Source organism: Lagenorhynchus albirostris, chromosome 5 (assembly GCF_949774975.1).
Source record: "Lagenorhynchus albirostris chromosome 5, mLagAlb1.1, whole genome shotgun sequence".
NCBI lineage: Eukaryota > Metazoa > Chordata > Mammalia > Artiodactyla > Delphinidae > Lagenorhynchus > Lagenorhynchus albirostris.
The window spans coordinates 10,454,831-10,468,189 of NC_083099.1; positions in this window are offsets into that span (position 1 = coordinate 10,454,831).

Here is a 13,359-nt window from a genome sequence, read left to right on the forward strand (position 1 = left end):
CTTTTCCTGCACTTACCAATCACTAGTAATATGCTATGAGAGTCATATATCCTGCAGCTTGTACCATGAGTTTCCTAGGGTGAGTGCGGACATATAGAGATTTAAACTTCCAGGATGCTTTTTTATAAAACGAGCATCTAATTCTCCTAATGCTTTCCAAAATGAGCACCTATCTGGACTCCCAACAGGTCAAACCAGGGAGTCTTCGTTGAAATACACTTGGCATTTAAATTAAAATGTTTCCCAAAGCATCTTGGCAGACCTGTGACTAACAATGCCAGAAGCCCAAGACCTGTACCAGTTTCCTTTTTATCCCCCTAAGTGCTTGTCTCCCACAGGTCAGACGCCTGCAGATGTTATAGCTGTACTTCTGCATCACACAAACAGCCAGGCTGTAGGTACCATCTCTCCTGTATGGTGACGGGAAGCAGCATGTGCCTCTGACATGTGCTGTGCTCAGTCCCCAGCAGGCTTTTTTAATAGCTAAACTCAGACTTTTTTCATCACAAGCAGCACAGTAAGCAGTTGTTCCTCCTCCTTCCTGCTTGTTTCTCCGCAGTTACTAAGTGATTGCTTTCCATTTCTCCTATTCCGTGAACAGTGTTATTGAAGAAATTGTAAATATTCTGCCAAAATTCTTGCTGAAGTGTTTTCACGGCATTGTAAAATTCATAGAAGTTTGACTTAGAAAAAGGGCCAAAATATCATAGTCATCCCTCAACAAATACTGTCTAGTGGTTCCTTCAGTTGAATTTTCAGAGTTGGGCAATAAGAGATAGGCAAGACATTAATAAAATGCTCATTCTGTATAACTCCATGATGCTTATGCCAGTTTATTATCTCTGTATACCAATGGTAAGATGCTGATGAATCATTTGTTCATAATGTTTAAAGTAAATAAATACCCCTAAAGATCTCATTAATTTTTATCATGCCACCAATACAGAGCTGTATCTCTTTTAAGTTTTCTTCATATTTCATTCTGCCTCAGCTTTTAATTATTGTCACCCTTGACTGCGCGATCTTCTGTTTGTTTGTATCTTAAATACGGTGCCTCGAACATGAGCTATTCAGGCTCCCTGGTCCATAATAAGCTTCCTGCAGCCTCCCAAAATAACACTGACGCTGTTTACTGACTTCTTGCCGTCATTGATATCCTTGTAGGTTATGAATTCGTATCTAGTTTCCAGTTTGCAGCCTCTAACATTACGACTCTCCAAATTTTTCTGACTCACTGAACGCTTGGCCTTCAAATTATTTTTTCCCTCAGTGTGTGATGACAATTTCCATTTCTCAGACCTCCATCTCATTTTATTTCTGTATTTCTTTCAAGATGCAGTACAACCTCTGAGGCTTCATATTCGACTGCTCCCCATGTTTAAAGTGAGTGCTGGGCTTCCCTGGTGGCGCAGTGGTTGAGAGTCCGCCTGCCGATGCAGGGGACACGGGTTCATGGGTCCGGGAAGATCCCACATGCCGCGGAGCGGTTGGGCCAGTGAGCCATGGCCGCTGAGCCTGCGCGTCCGGAGCCTGTGCTCCGCAACGGGAGAGGCCACAGCAGTGAGAGGCCCGCATACAGCAAAAAAAAAAAAAAAAAAAAAAAAAAAAATTTAAAGTGAGCGCTAACGAGAGCAGAAAGTAGAAGACCAAAATGCTTTAAGGAAATACCAGATTATATCAATGTACTGGTCTACACTGGCTACATTTGCTTCCTAGGTTAATCCTAGATGTTGATTTCAATCTATCATGCTCCTAAGGGTTGGCTTATGTGTATTTTATCATGAGCCTCAACAAGAAATATGTAGCAGTTCTCTTTCTTCCTGGGCACCCGTGAGGCAAGTTAGACCTGCCCAAAGCTTTCATTTTCATATTCTTCTTCTCCTCTGACACTAAAAATCCTTCACCCATTTTCCGTGGACCTACCTTACATGTGTATATAGCTGCCAAGAATTTAGGCGCTCAGAGAATTACATCGACGATTTCCAGCCACTGAGGAACCACTGCGTGAATTCATTAAATTGTTCTCAGTGGCTCAGTGTCTCTCAGGAGTTAGTTAGGTAGCACTTTGAGGGAATCTATTAATTACTGGAGATTCAGTAAGATCATTCTATTAGCAAAAGTAACAACATGATTTGCTCTAAAAATTGCCGTTGCTTATCACACCACTTTTATAAACTCTCATGTATTTGATTGTACTTCCACTATTATTTTATTGCAGGAGTCACTGCAAACTCAAATGCCTGTAGGAGCCGGGTGGATAATGTAACAAGTACAGCTGGAAGGATTTGTTTCCTAATAGCATCACAATTTATAGTTTTCGACAGTGGCATGTTTGCATATCAAACACAGAGGAATACTCTTCCTGATTCATCTTTGGTTTTCCAATTTTTGAAAGTGCCTTGGTTATAAGAAATATTTCACTTCCCTCCTAATTCTAAGAAAGACACCATGAACAGCCAGGTGTGAGGCAGCAATACAGAGTGGTGGGGACTCAGATAACCTGCTGAGGAATCTTACTGCTGCCGAGAGGAAATCTTGGCCCCATGCTGCCCAGATCATCTTGTTCTTTCAGAGAAGCCAAAAATCTAGAATATAAAACTTGATGTTGTGTTGCATTCTCTTAAGAGAATGACACCCACAAAGTGAGGTCTCCACGTATCGTTCCTTTATAAGGTCTACAGAGAGGCTTATTCATTCCTACCCTAGCTCCTAACTGCATGATAAGCAAAGCGTAGCAAATGCCTCCCAAATCTGGTATTTATTTGGGCCTCATCAATCTGAGTTTCAAGAACAGATTTCTCTTCTGGAGTGCAAGAAGTCTGATGAGTACATCATTTTCTGCATCCCAGCGTGGGATGGATGGCTCCCAACCTACTTCCCTTCATCTAACCACTCGCACATCCCAGCCCCGGAACTATTTGATCTCTGAAATCTGAAAGTCAGAAACCTATTGTCTAGCCAACAACTCTGCCCTTTCATCAGTCCCATTCCCTTACTTCCCCCAGACGCACCTGCCAGCCTCAGCAAGACCTGTACTTCTCTCAGCCCACCCAACTCTCTCAGTCCATCAGCACTCCTGTCTGTACCTTTTCCCTACCCAGCCTGGACCTCATGACCAAGACTTTCAACCATATTGTCACCAGCAGCCCAGGCCCTTCTATACTTTGCCAATCTATACTTTGCATGAATCCAACCATGACTGTCTCCCGACATGTCCCAGGCTGTCACTCTGCTGGAGAAAAAAAATCATAGCTCTGCTGAATGGACAGGTGTATGATTTCTGGGGTCAGCGGGAACTTTGATGCTCTTAAAACAATCTATTCCCCTTTGCTAAATGGCTCAAATTTCCATTCTCCAAACTATTCCTCTCCAAATCCCAACTAACCCACTACCCCTCCATCTTAGCAATAGTCCTATGGTTCTATTTCATGGAGACAATAACATACCAGTACATCAAGAAATAAACTGCTTTAACTTTTCCTCCATCCCATTTATCCTTACCTAACCGACCACTACTGTGGCTTAGGCTAACCTCACATCAGAAACCATCTGTGAATGATTGTATGATTGTTGGACTCATCTGATGTGATTGTTTTTTTGGGAGGGGAACCAAAGGGTTTTGTAACCCTCCTTTGGGTAAAAGGTGGAGTGGGGTCTTCCCTGAAGGAGTGGCCAGTCTCAATGTCAATCAGGTAAGGACAAGAATCACAGGTTGAAAGGCAGCCTTAGACCAATGAGAGAAGAAATGCTTCCATCCTTCTGGTCTACCTGCTCTTGGGCCTGGCATCTCAAGTTTTCACGGGTGCTCCAGGGCAGCTAGCAGGAGAGCAGGGCCATCAGGAGCCAGGAGGGGAAGGAGCTGACTTCATCGGAAACCCCCTAAGGCCAGACCTCTGGGCTATGAGGAGAGGGACATTGCCTGGCTCTCCTGGTGTATTCCCCCAAGCTGCCAGTGATGAGGGACTAGGTATTACAGCTCCTCCCAGCTATACCATTGTGCATAAAGGGACAGATGGCCTGTAAAAGAAAGAGGAGCCCCTTCCCTCACTCCCACAGCCAGTGTGATGGCTGAAGCCACCATGGGTGAGATTCTGGGAGAAAAGGTAAATTCCCTGAGGCAAAGACGCAGTTTCTCTCTCTTTCGCAAACCCGTCAGGACTGGGGCTGTTCTTCCACCTCTCCTAGCTTGTTTAGTCCCATCTCTTCATCCATTTCTCTCTCCATTAGCTGCTTTTCTTCTACCTATAAATATAAATGCCTTCCCCCCAAATATTCAGTTACCAGCCTATTGTAACTGGTTTCCTTCCTCTTCTAATGAAAGTGCCCTCCCGAAGGTCATGGTTGACATACTAATTAACAAACCCAATGGCTACTTTTTAATCTTCATCTTTCTTGACCTTTGTGAAACAGTTGATATGCTAACTCTCCTTGTATCATTGAAACTCTCTTTTTCCCTACTGAGATTCTGGGCCTGATTGTGCCCCAGGAATCTCACATTCAACATGCCTTAGGTTTAAGTCACTGAATCTGTACTCCACACATCTGTTCTCCTGTACTCGACATTTCTTTCTGTGGTACGCTACCTACACAGCAGGCTTCCTGAAGAACTCGGCATCGGCTTCAACTCCTTGCATCCCCCTGTTCCAGGTAACTGTTAAGGAATAGTTAAACTTGTAAATCAACCTAGAAAGGTCTCTCAAACCAGTTCCACCAGAGTGGCCTGGTTTACTGCCTCATCACACTTGGCTTGGACTGTTGCAGTAGCCTCCTAACCCTGCCCAACTCTAGTCCCTCCCAACTTCAATCTAGTTCTCAAACCACCCTCAGAATTGTCCCTGGGGGGATCACTTCTCAACCTGAAAGTCTCCAATAGTTCCCAATTCAAGACAAACTTCATTCTCCTTAACAGGCACTCATGGCGCATAATAACCTGGCCCCCAGCTTCCCTTCCAGTATCATTTCCTAGCCAGATATGCCCCCTCTATACTAGTCACAATGACTACTTCCCTGAAAAGGCTGTGCATTCTCACCCTCTGTGTGTTTGCTCATGGTGTTTGCTAGGTTTAGAATTCCTGTTTCCCTCCCTCCATTGGAAGAACTTAAAGGCATCCTTCAAGAAAACACAAATGTTTCCTCCTTTGCTAGGATGTTCCTGACTCCAGAAGACATAGTATGCTGCTATTCCTGGCTCTTAAGGTAGCACATACCTCTACTCCGCCCTGATTACACTATATTGTAATTATTTATGAGTCTCTTCCGCATATGAGTTAGAGTTCAACAGAGGACAACTTACAAGTCTTTTATCCATACTAACTGAGCTCGTCGGAGTTTGACAGTATATAGGATTCACCTTCAAACTCTCCGCACCAGCCCAGAACCTGACACATAATAGCTCCTCAATAAATGTATTGCGTTTAATACACCTTTTTTTGAAAATCCATCTTTGTCCCTCATATCCTTATAAAATCCTTTCTTATTTTGTAAGGTCTCTTTCTTTGGATATGCTGAGTATGAGTATGTTTTATTCTATGCCTTCTGACTTTTCTTCCTGTTTTGCCGTATGATCTGTTACAAATAAATGCATTCATGAAGCTACCATCTGTTAACTATACATGGACTTTATGGAAAGGACCATATGTGATGCTATCGGGGAAGGCAACTGAGAGTTTGGGGTCGGAGGGAGGTTTATTCCCCATTGTGCACGCATTACGTTTCCAGTTTAAAAAGTAGTTAAGAATAATCAACGAAAGGAGCCATCCTAGCCCTGTCATAGGTCAGTAAAAATTCTGACGTAGCCCTGAGAGGTGCGATGCAGCAAAACCTGGCAAGACCCCTCCAGCTTGGCATGCTGCCCAACTCCTTTCTTAATGAGTTAGAAAGGCCCACCTGTAGCAGTACACAACACAAGAGAGAGGACGAAATCTCCAGAAGGCTGCTGTGGAAATGTACAAATTACCTGGCCAAAGGAAGCTTCCCTAGACAGCGCCCTCTCTCATGCACATTAGCAAACAGTTAGCCAAGTGTCACCTTGTCCTTTTCGGTAGAGACATATGGAGGCCAAGTGAGAGAACAAAGACAAGTTAATCCTGCTACCCAGGTGGTGGACAACAAGGCGTAGGACACACCCAACACCACCCAAAAAACTCAGAAAACAGAGGAGGGATCTGGGGCAAGTGAAGAGAGATTGGGAGCCATGCGCTTCGGTTTTCTGATCTGCCTGGGTACAGAGGAACACCTAGGAGGGGGCTTGGGATGGGAGCGAGACTTGAATGAACCAGGGCTTCAAGGAAGTGACAGTCTGGCTTGTTGAACAGGGGTCAGAGGTCATTCTGGGGAAGCCGGGAGCACAAACTAAGACCCATCCAAACGCTTCTTGCATTATTAAACCTTCGTTAAGACCTAATGTGCAGGGAGCCTTAAATGATCTTTTCATATCATGGGATCATATAAACAGAGGATCTTGAGCTCACCTGGGACTAGCACAAGACCAAGAGGAAGTGGATAAACTAGGGCCACAGGGATTTCAGGCTCCATGGAGAGGAAATCCTTGTGCTGCCACTAGGCACTGGCCCGCATTACCGAGAGGGCTCTGGAATTTCCTTTGCACAAGAACCTTAAGGATAGGGTAGGCAATTATCTACCAGGATGGTCTGGGCCAGCTCCAGCCTGAAGGCAAAATTCATAATGAATGACTCTTTTGACCACCTGCTTCTGGGTGTTAAGTCACAGATTTTTTTAAACTTTTTAAAGTCAAATTAGATGCTGGGTTTTTTGTTCGTTTGGTTGGTTGGTTGTTTTTTTCAGTTCTTGGTAGTTTTCATTTTAGGGGAATTACTATCGTGTGTAATGTAATGTTTCAGCCCTCTTCCAAAGCTACGTATTGCTCAGTGGGGAGTTGATTCCCCATCGTTTGCTGCCTTGAAGTGGAATACCTTTGCAATCATGTATTCCCAGAGTCTGAGTTCAAGTGTTGCACATAATTGGTCCGTTTTTTTCCTGCCGTTTAAATTAGGTTCCCTGGTTTCTCTTTATGCCAGGACATTCTCTTCTCTGGGAAGATTCTCCACTCGGGGAATTATAAAATGGTTCTTTTCCTAACATGGTTAACTTCTTTGATGCTGAGGTCTTGCTGTGTTTGTAACAGTTAGGGGCAATTAAAGTGTCTAGTAGAGCACAGTGTTAATGCAATTTAACATTATGGAGCAATTGTATGTGGAGCAATTTTAAATCACCTTCAATCTCCAGTTCTGATAACAATACCTTGGGTTTTTAACTCTATGTTGCATCCAAAATTAAAAATGTCATCACCATATTCTCCAGTGTCAAAGTCAGGCTTACTGCCTCCATAAACTCTCCGCACCTTCACCCATCATCTCTGTGTCCTTTAATCCATCCATCTCCCTACAAAGACCAAATTAGTCTACGCTGACATTTCGGCCATAAAAATGAGTCCAACCATCTCTGCTCTGCCTCTTTTTTCTTTTTAAATACACAGCTTAAATCTTAAGTCCTTCATAAGCCCCTTTCTCTGCAGTGGTGTATAAACATTTCATTCCAACAATCTACTGTTCTTACTCTTACTTGTAGTGAAATTCAAAGCTTCTGTCTAATTTAGGATGTTAGGAAGTAAGCCTGGCTGTGTGACTCAGGCCCCAGACCTGAGATGCTTCGGTTAGGAGTTCCAATCAGAACCCCTGCCATTTAGTCACTGTTTGTCATAAGACAAATCCTTTAAACCTTGGGGATTTCATTTTCCTCTTTGGTCACACAGGGATAAAAACGCTGACCTACCGCCCAACCTGCCTTCTGGGATGGATGCAGAGCAACATTTGCAAGCGTTAAAGGAGGATACGGATGCTGATTAAAAAGGTAGCAATTCGAGCTCACAAGTAATTTCCCCCAAAGGCCAGTGAGACCCACAAGAGTTTTCTGGCATACACAGGAAGTCTCAGCCTCATCTGTCTTTAATGTATTTCCCTTCTCACTGGTCCCCATAAAGGTGAGTTTGGGGTGTGGTAAATATTTCACGGTAAAACTTTCCATACCCCCAAATTTCAGAGCCCCAGTCAATGGCCCCCTTTATTTTCACTTTGACCATAATACAGTGTCTGCTCAATCACAGAATAGGGGTATTTGTTGGGACATACACACTATATTCCCTCAGTGGTGTTATTGACAACTGACTCCTGTACGTTACATTGACTTGGGGATTTCACAACTGCCCACTGACGCCCCCATCAGCACACAGCATGTTGTAAAACCTTTTTAGTCTTTCTAGTGCATCTCACAAGCTAATAGCTCTTCAGAGAAAGAAACACAAAACCATGAGAGGACAGAAATTGTGTCCTTCCAAATTGTGATCTCATCAAGAAGAAAGAGGGAAGCTAGCCCAGCAACCAGAGACTGTAATGCGGAAAACCATTTATCAATCCAGAAAGGTGGGTGAGTAAGGGGGGGTCGTGGGTTGGGAACGAGATTATTCCTATGCATCAAAATGACAGAAGGCATTAGTGGAATTAGAGTATTCCTTGTGAAGCTGGCTCGAGAGCTCTACTCGATTCTGGTGTGAGTAGAGTTCGTGTCAGGAACCAAGTACTCAGCATTTAGTGTCCCGGGGTAAATTCACACCATGTCAGGCCTCAGGGGCAGGCCACGCGGGTATCTTGGGATGAGCAGGACATCTGAGAAGCAGCTTCACATCCTTACCCAGGCCTAATCATAGGCCCTTAGGGGGTGATTAAACCAGGGCCCTGGGGTGGGCCTGCTTTGAGATTCAAGCTTTATGGATTTCTTTCATCAAGACTCTATCTCCAGGATCTGGAAGTCGGATTTCTGTTAGTGGAGTTTCAGCATGTGGCAGCAGCTACACTGAAAAAAAAAAAAAAGAAGGTCAATCTGGGGAATGAGGAGAATGAGACAAAGGGAACCAGGGTCAACGGGCAATACAGAGCCTGCTTATCTCCTGAGCCAATAGCCTCCCTGAAGAAGAGGGAAGGAGGAACATGGTGTCAAGTCCAGGAAAAGGGGCAGGTAGGACGCATTTAATCTCACTTTACAGATGTGGCTACAAGGGCACATCCAAAGTTAGGTAACTTACCCAGGGCCAAGTATGTCTCCATTAACTCAGCAACTATGCAGTCCTGAGTGGGGGAGAAAGCCAGTGTGCCCACCTTGAAAGTCCAGCCCAAGAACAATGGGTAGCTATGGGAACACATTTATCTCTCTGTATTATATTCTGCAGATTGAGACCCAGTTCAGTCATCCCAGTTGGCTCTTCCTTACCAGAGGCCCAGAGACCTGGAGAACTTCTCCTACATCCCTTCCTGAGGTCACTGTCCAGAGAGACAAAGAAGACCTCAGGGGGTTGAGCTAGCACCAGGCTTGAGGATCCGTCATGAAGCTCAGGGGAGCATCATTGCCACTTGCTACACCCTGGACACCATTTCAGGGACCCTAACCCTAACCATCACAGACACTCTGAAGCATAGCTACTGTCATTTCCTCCATTTTACAGACGGGCAGACCAAGAAGGCTCAGACAGGTGAGGCTTCACAGGTGAAGTGACTTGCCTAAGGCCAAACCACAGGTAAGAGACAAGTCCAACTCAAGTTAAAATTTTCAAGGATGCTCCAGTGGGTTTTAACCCGGTCCAGCCCGTGGCAGCTCTAACTCCCAGGATGCCTGGAAAGGTTAAGGTTTGAAGGCAAGTGAGTTTGGGACCTCCAGGACACTGTGTACAGCTAAAGCAGAGAGGAGTACGGCAGAAAAGGATCACGGGCCCAAACGCCCAAGTGCATGGGAGCGAGCCCCATCCTTTCCGCGTTAGGGGGCTGAGGAAGATGAGGGCTCCTGGGCCGTGGGGTGGGAGAGAGGTGAGGGGCAGAGCTTACTGCAGCTTCTGCTCTTGCTTCTCCAGACAAAAGTCCTGCTGACGGAGGCCTGAAATGGGTCTCATCAGTTGCACACCTGACCACAGGCTCCTCCAGCACCTCTGGAAGTAAGACAAGAACACTTGACATTAAGTGAAGGAGACTAGAAGAGAGAACTTTTAGAAGAGATCTCACCCTGGGGGTGGGGAAGGGCTAACCGGAGGACTTTCCCGAAGCTACCTGGCTGGAAGAGGATTTCATTTAGATGATGGAATGACTTATCTAGAAAAGCCAACAAATCATCTCCAAGCAGCTTGTAATAGCAATGAGTTCGGCAAAGTCGCAGGATATAAAGAACAAGCAGGACCGGCTACATAATTTGCGGCAGCGCCTTGCACAGTGAAAATGGAGGGTCTTTTGCTCAGAAATTATGAAGAGTTTCAAAACAGTAACAGCAGAGCATTAAACTAAGTACAGGGCCCCTCTGAGAGCGGAAGCCTGTGCTACTGCATGGGTTGAGATGACCTTGAAGCCAGCCCTTGACTAAGGCATATGTAGGAGAAGCTGGCCAAGTACAAGGACAAACTCATAGAAATATAATTATAGACTTCAGGACGAAAAGGATGTGGCAGAATCTGTGGACAAATAGAAGAGAAGCAATATAGCTGAAAAACGTAAGGAATAAAGTGGAGCTAACAGACATACGGAAAGTATTGAATCATAGGGCAAGGGATTATAAAGATTCTTTCTAGTTCTACAAATTAATCATATACTGGGACATAAAAATGAACTCAGTTAATGCAGAAAACAATAGCATGAAATCTATGAAACCACATTCTCACACCACAACGTAACAGTACAGTTATAATTAAGTAGGGAAAATAAAATTCTACAGAAACAAATCACATGGAAATTAAAAATGTAAATACCACATGAAATTACATAGAGGAAAGCAACAGCAGCATTAAAAATATATTTTTTTAAATAGCAAGCATGTAAGTACAACAAATCATAAGTAATAAGACACCGGCAGAAATGTGCTAAGAAAATGTATCTCCTTAGATGTATATTAACGATAAAAATGAGGATAGAAACATCATGAATTAATTCTGTGCCTGAAGAATTTCAAGACGGAATAAGGTAATGGGACAAAACAAAGCAGGAAAACAAAAACGCAACAGGAAGGTTTAAAATAAAGGAAGAATAATCAAAATAAACCCACAGAATGGAAGTTTGCATCTGGACAAAATGGACAAAAAAATTGATAAATCATTGCCCCAATGAAAAGGAGAAACTACAAATCAGTCTAATCAGGGAGAAGACCATTAAAATAGCACAAATTTTGTTAAGAAGCACTCAGGGTATTCACAAGGTAAATGTCCCCCTTATTCAGATGGAAGAAGTGGTGGATAAACAGGGAGAGAGGAAGAGGAAGCTGGAAGGTCCAGCTTGTACATACATCATCTCGGGTCCTAAATTCCAGGCAATCTGGATGATCTGAAGCAGCGGAATGATGTAAAGACTGAGGTACCTCCACATTCTACGTTTCTGTGATCTGGACTAAGTAGAGGGATCTTCCATCCTAAGAGTTTTGACCAGACTGATTGACGCAGAGATTTGTAGCCTTATTTTCTGAGGCCAGGAGTAATTCATTTATTTAACACCAGTTCACCTTCGGGTGACCGGGTCAGAAGAGAGTGGGAGTGTTAAGAATTTCTCTCATAATCTTACTAAGTGGTTGGGTTTCACACTAGACCAAGCCAAGGAGAGGACTGGGTGAGGGCATGCGAATGAATTCCCGTTTTGCCCTCATTCACACCACGAGCTTCATTTTGTTTCATGCTGGTTATGCCTTTGGAATCAGACAAGTTTGGGTTTGAGCTCCAGTTTAACTTTGACCAACTGGATGACCTTGGGAAAATGATGTCGTCTCTCAGTGCCTCAACTTCCTCATCTGTAAACTGGGTTTTAACATAGTATCTACTTCCTGGGGTTTCTGTGAGGGTGGAAAGAAGGTAATGAACCCACTACATTTCTGGCGTAGAGCAAATGCCCATTTAATATTAGCTATCATTCTTTGTTATCATTGCACTACTTTGTGTAAAAGCAAATAAATAAGCAGTGTGACTAAGTCTGTAAAAAAAAAAGGTGAAGAGCATTGTTCTTAGCTATAAGTGTATGGCTGATTGATTTAATAATCATGTGTATATGATTTCTCACAAACATGTAATGAAAAAACATATGCAGCAAGAAATAGAAAATATTATTAATTCATGATATATGAATAGGAAAAGTGAGGTATTATGACCTTGATACCTAACCGGAGAATGTTCTAAGCTTTTAAAGAATAAATAACCCCTTATACTACTTAAATTGCTCCCCAAATATATATTTTAAACTACAGTTTGTTTCCTTAGGGAACAATATTTCCTAAGTAAATTTGTTGGGCCTTGGCAGGGCTAGGAAATCTCACTAATGAAACAAAGATGCAAGACCTTAAGCAAAATCTTAGCAAGCAAAATGTAATAGGTTTAAAACATTGTCCAATATGGAGAAAGCAGGATTTACTCCAAGAATGTAAAGTTGGTATATTATAGCAAAATATTTAATAAAATTAATCATAAAAAATAAGCAAAGTAAGCACAGTGGATTACTACCTTAGTATAATAAAGCATAGGTACTTTAATACTAAAAGCCAAATACCAATGCTAGCATGCTGCATTCCAGGAGAAAAAAAATGATATATAAATTCAGGAAAGAAGGAAATTTTAAATTCTGTTTTTGTAAATTAATGTGGCTATATTTAGAAAGTAGAACTAAACAAGCCATAAAAGTATTAAAGATAATTAAGAAAAGATCAGAGGAATTAAGAAGAGAGGCACAAAACTCAATGGCATTCCTTTATACTGATGACACACCACTAGAAAATACAAAAAGAGTTCCCATTAAAACAATGAAAAAAGTCAATGATGTCAACTCAGAATAAATTGGCTTGAAAAATGTAAAATATAGATGGAAAAATAAAGATATATATAATAAAGCAGAAATCAGGTACCTGGGAAGCCTAAAATTAGAAAAGATGACTTTTTTTTTTTTTTTTTTTGTGGTACGCGGGCCTCTCGCTGTTGGGGCCTCTCCCGTTGCGGAGCACAGGCTCCGGACGCGCAGGCTCAGCGGCCATGGCTCACGGGCCGCTCCGCGGCATGTGGGATACTCCCGGACCGGGGCACGAACCCGTGTTCCCTGCATCGGCAGGCGGACTCTCAACCACTGCGCCACCAGGGAAGCCCAGATGACAATATTTTTAAGTGAATAAAAAGATTTAATGCACTATAAAGTAAAAGTTTTCATGATATAAATATATAGAACTTTATAAATTGATGGTACACATCATCTGGAAACATAAGAAATCAATAATACCAAGTACTATTTTAAAGGTATCATTGTACTCACATTTCAAGCATATTTAAATTATTAAAATAATTATAAA